Source organism: Oncorhynchus masou, unplaced genomic scaffold (genome assembly GCF_036934945.1).
Source record: "Oncorhynchus masou masou isolate Uvic2021 unplaced genomic scaffold, UVic_Omas_1.1 unplaced_scaffold_2058, whole genome shotgun sequence".
In the NCBI taxonomy this organism is placed as follows: Eukaryota; Metazoa; Chordata; class Actinopteri; order Salmoniformes; family Salmonidae; genus Oncorhynchus; species Oncorhynchus masou.
In genome coordinates, this window is record NW_027008545.1 from 40,962 (window position 1) to 47,136 (window position 6,175).

Here is a 6,175-nt window from a genome sequence, read left to right on the forward strand (position 1 = left end):
GGCAGCCTGCACCACACCTTCACCAAGCAGGCAGGTCTCTCTCCATCACACAGCACTAGCCCTGAGTAACCCTGTCTTACAGCCTGTATCACACCTTCACCAAGCAGGCAGGTCTCTCTCCATCACACAGCACTAGCCCTGGGTAACCCTGTCTGGCAGCCTGTATCACACCTTCACCAAGCAGGCAGGTCTCTCTCCATCACACAGCACTAGCCCTGGGTAACCCTGTCTTACAGCCTGTATCACACCTTCACCAAGCAGGCAGGTCTCTCTCCATCACACAGCACTAGCCCTGAGTAACCCTGTCTTACAGCCTGTATCACACCTTCACCAAGCAGGCAGGTCTCTCTCTCCATCACACAGCACTAGCCCTGGGTAACCCTGTCTTACAGCCTGTATCACACCTTCACCAAGCAGGCAGGTCTCTCTCCATCACACAGCACTAGCCCTGGGTAACCCTGTCTTACAGCCTGTATCACACCTTCACCAAGCAGGCAGGTCTCTCTCCATCACACAGCACTAGCCCTGGGTAACCCTGTCTTACAGCCTGTATCACACCTTCACCAAGCAGGCAGGTCTCTCTCCATCACACAGCACTAGCCCTGAGTAACCCTGTCTTACAGCCTGTATCACACCTTCACCAAGCAGGCAGGTCTCTCTCTCTCCATCACACAGCACTAGCCCTGGGTAACCCTGTCTTACAGCCTGTATCACACCTTCACCAAGCAGGCAGGTCTCTCTCCATCACACAGCACTAGCCCTGAGTAACCCTGTCTTACAGCCTGTATCACACCTTCACCAAGCAGGCAGGTCTCTCTCTCCATCACACAGCACTAGCCCTGGGTAACCCTGTCTTACAGCCTGTATCACACCTTCACCAAGCAGGCAGGTCTCTCTCCATCACACAGCACTAGCCCTGGGTAACCCTGTCTTACAGTCTGTACCACACCTTCACCAAGCAGGCAGGTCTCTCTCCATCAAACAGCACTAGCCCTGGGTAACCCTGTCTTACAGCCTGTATCACACCTTCACCAAGCAGGCAGGTCTCTCTCTCCATCACACAGCACTAGCCCTGGGTAACCCTGTCTTACAGCCTGTATCACACCTTCACCAAGCAGGCAGGTCTCTCTCCATCACACAGCACTAGCCCTGAGTAACCCTGTCTTACAGCCTGTATCACACCTTCACCAAGCAGGCAGGTCTCTCTCCATCACACAGCACTAGCCCTGGGTAACCCTGTCTTACAGCCTGTATCACACCTTCACCAAGCAGGCAGGTCTCTCTCCATCACACAGCACTAGCCCTGAGTAACCCTGTCTTACAGCCTGTATCACACCTTCACCAAGCAGGCAGGTCTCTCTCCATCACACAGCACTAGCCCTGAGTAACCCTGTCTTACAGCCTGTATCACACCTTCACAAAGCAGGCAGGTCTCTCTCCATCACACAGCACTAGCCCTGGGTAACCCTGTCTGGCAGCCTGTATCACACCTTCACCAAGCAGGCGGGGTCTCTCTCCATCACACAGCACTAGCCCTGAGTAACCCTGTCTTACAGCCTGTATCACACCTTCACCAAGCAGGCAGGTCTCTCTCTCCATCACACAGCACTAGCCCTGAGTAACCCTGTCTTACAGCCTGTATCACACCTTCACCAAGCTGGCAGGTCTCTCTCCATCACACAGCACTAGCCCTGGGTAACCCTGTCTTACAGCCTGTATCACACCTTCACCAAGCAGGCAGGTCTCTCTCTCCATCACACAGCACTAGCCCTGAGTAACCCTGTCTTACAGCCTGTATCACACCTTCACCAAGCAGGCAGGTCTCTCTCTCCATCACACAGCACTAGCCCTGAGTAACCCTGTCTTACAGCCTGTATCACACCTTCACCAAGCAGGCAGGTCTCTCTCTCCATCACACAGCACTAGCCCTGGGTAACCCTGTCTTACAGCCTGTATCACACCTTCACCAAGCAGGCAGGTCTCTCTCTCCATCACACAGCACTAGCCCTGAGTAACCCTGTCTTACAGTCTGTACCACACCTTCACCAAGCAGGCAGGTCTCTCTCCATCACACAGCACTAGCCCTGGGTAACCCTGTCTTACAGCCTGTATCACACCTTCACCAAGCAGACAGGTCTCTCTCTCCATCACACAGCACTAGCCCTGAGTAACCCTGTCTTACAGCCTGTATCACACCTTCACCAAGCAGGCAGGTCTCTCTCCATCACACAGCACTAGCCCTGGGTAACCCTGTCTTACAGCCTGTATCACACCTTCACCAAGCAGGCAGGTCTCTCTCCATCACACAGCACTAGCCCTGGGTAACCCTGTCTTACAGCCTGTATCACACCTTCACCAAGCAGGCAGGTCTCTCTCCATCACACAGCACTAGCCCTGGGTAACCCTGTCTTACAGCCTGTATCACACCTTCACCAAGCAGGCAGGTCTCTCTCCATCACACAGCACTAGCCCTGGGTAACCCTGTCTTACAGCCTGTATCACACCTTCACCTTCACCAAGCAGGCAGGTCTCTCTCCATCACACAGCACTAGCCCTGAGTAACCCTGTCTGGCAGCCTGTATCACACCTTCACCAAGCAGGCAGGTCTCTCTCCATCACACAGCACTAGCCCTGGGTAACCCTGTCTTACAGCCTGTATCACACCTTCACCAAGCAGGCAGGTCTCTCTCCATCACACAGCACTAGCCCTGGGTAACCCTGTCTTACAGCCTGTATCACACCTTCACCAAGCAGGCAGGTCTCTCTCCATCACACAGCACTAGCCCTGGGTAACCCTGTCTTACAGCCTGTATCACACCTTCACCAAGCAGGCAGGTCTCTCTCCATCACACAGCACTAGCCCTGGGTAACCCTGTCTTACAGCCTGTATCACACCTTCACCAAGCAGGCAGGTCTCTCTCCATCACACAGCACTAGCCCTGGGTAACCCTGTCTTACAGCCTGTATCACACCTTCACCAAGCAGGCAGGTCTCTCTCTCCATCACACAGCACTAGCCCTGGGTAACCCTGTCTTACAGCCTGTATCACACCTTCACCAAGCAGGCAGGTCTCTCTCCATCACACAGCACTAGCCCTGGGTAACCCTGTCTTACAGCCTGTATCACACCTTCACCAAGCAGGCAGGTCTCTCTCCATCACACAGCACTAGCCCTGGGTAACCCTGTCTTACAGCCTGTATCACACCTTCACCAAGCAGGCAGGTCTCTCTCCATCACACAGCACTAGCCCTGAGTAACCCTGTCTTACAGCCTGTATCACACCTTCACCAAGCAGGCAGGTCTCTCTCCATCACACAGCACTAGCCCTGAGTAACCCTGTCTTACAGCCTGTATCACACCTTCACCAAGCTGGCAGGTCTCTCTCTCCATCACACAGCACTAGCCCTGGGTAACCCTGTCTTACAGCCTGTATCACACCTTCACCAAGCTGGCAGGTCTCTCTCTCCATCACACAGCACTAGCCCTGAGTAACCCTGTCTTACAGCCTGTATCACACCTTCACCAAGCAGGCAGGTCTCTCTCCATCACACAGCACTAGCCCTGAGTAACCCTGTCTTACAGCCTGTATCACACCTTCACCAAGCAGGCAGGTCTCTCTCTCCATCACACAGCACTAGCCCTGAGTAACCCTGTCTTACAGCCTGTATCACACCTTCACCAAGCTGGCAGGTCTCTCTCCATCACACAGCACTAGCCCTGGGTAACCCTGTCTTACAGCCTGTATCACACCTTCACCAAGCAGGCAGGTCTCTCTCCATCACACAGCACTAGCCCTGGGTAACCCTGTCTTACAGCCTGTCCGTTCCACCTTCCAAAGCAGTTCAATCAGATCCTTTTCTGCAATGGAAGATCATTCACTTTGCCTTGGTGTGTACACATTGTATGACAATTATTCTCATTTTTGTGTGTGTGTGTGTGTGTGTGTGCTCCAGGTGCGTCTGAAGAGCCCGTCCTCCAGAGCGATGTTCTACCATGCCTCCATCGTAGGGAAGGAGGCCCATCATTTCTCCTTGCCTCAAGGAGCTTCCATCACCATCCCTCCTAAGTAAGCCCTTCTATCTCTAACCATAACCCTTAACCCATAACCCTAACCTCTAACCATAACCCCTAACCTCTAACCATAACCCCTAACCTCTAACCATAACCCCTAACCTCTAACCATAACCCCTAACCATAACCCCTAACCCCTAACCATAACCCCTAACCATAACCCTTAACCATAACCCTTAACCCCGAACCATAACCCATAACCCCTAACCATACCCCTAACCATAACCCCTACCCGTAACCATAACCCTTAACCATAACCCTTAACCCCGAACCATAACCCATAACCCCTAACCATACCCCTAACCATAACCCCTACCCGTAACCCTAACCATTACCATAACCCTTACCCCTAACCATAACCATAACCCCTAACCATACCCCTAACCACAACCCCTAACCATACCCCTAACCACAACCCCTACCCCTAACCACAACCCCTACCCCTAACCATAACCCCTAACCTCTAACCATAACCCCTAACCATAACCCCTAACCATAACCCCTAACCATAATCCCTCACCATAACCCCTAACCATAACCCTTAACCATAACCCTTAACCCCTAACCATAACCCCTAACCATAACCCATAACCCCTAACCATAACCATAACCCCTACCCGTAACCATAACCCCTACCCATAACCCTTAACCCAAAACCCCTAACCATAACCCCTACCCGTAACCCCTAACCATAACCCTTAACCCCTATCCATAACCCCTAACCATATCCCCTTACCCTAACCCCTAACCATAACCCTTAACCATAACCCCTAACCCTAACCCTATAACCCCTAACCCGTAACCCCTAACCATAACCCCTACATAACGTAACCATAACCCTTAACCCCTAACCATAACCCCTAACCATAACCCCTAACCCCTAACCATAACCCTAACCATAACCCCTAACCATAACCCTTAACCCCTAACCATAACCCTAACCATAACCCCTAACCATAACCCCTAACCATAACCATAACCATAACCCCTAACCATAACCCCTAACCATAACCACTAACCATTAACCCCTAACCCCTAACCATAACCATAACCGCTAACCATAACCCCTATCCACAACCCCTATCCATAACCCCTAACCATAACCCCTATCCATAACCCCTAACCCCTAATCATAACCCATAACCATAACCCCTATCCATAACCCCTATCCATAACCCCTAACCCCTACTCATAACCCCTAATCCATAACCCCTATCCATAACCCCTAACCATAACCCCTAACCCCCTAATCATACCCCTAACCATAACCCATAACCCCTATCCATAACCCATAACCCCTAACCCCTAACCATAACCCCTAACCCCTATCCATAACCCATAACCCCTAACCAAAACCCCTAATCCATAACCCCTATCCATAACCCATAACCCATAACCCCTAACCTCTAACCCTGTAGGACAGTAGTGTTCCTCACCCCAGTCCTCCAGAAGCTGTTCTGCTCAGTTGCCATGTGAGATGAAGATCATTTCTCATCTCTTCTGTCTGAAATCTGTCTGGTCTACTACTTACTAAAACTACATACTGTGTAGCAATCATACTGCGTACTATTTAGAATGTACTGTATAGTCACATCTAATGCAGTAATCAACAATGTCAACGTACTAGGCTCATCCATACTGATGATGTGTCATCTGTGTTGATTCCCGCCATTCGTTCATTTTGGTACAACGCATCAATTTATCTGATTATCAGCTGCTGTGAAACACATGTGTCTGGAAAGAGGATTATCTTAGGTAATAGTGTGCTGGGAATTCTGGATGAAAAACCAAAATGAGTATAACATCCTGGCATTTAAACTATACTACATTATCTAAATGTCATATACTATAAAGGTTCTGTTTTCATGTACCCAAAATGTCTGTTATTTAGAATGCAAGTATGGGCATTCAGACACAGCCACTGTCTTTCTCTCTCCGTCCTGGCTCTGTCTTTCTCTATCCTGGCTCTGTCTTACTCTCTCCGTCCTGGCTCTGTCTTTCTCTCTCCGTCCTGGCTCTGTCTTTCTCTCTCCGTCCTGGCTCTGTCTTTCTCTCTCCGTCCTGGCTCTGTCTTTCTCTCTCCGTCCTGGCTCTGTCTTTCTCT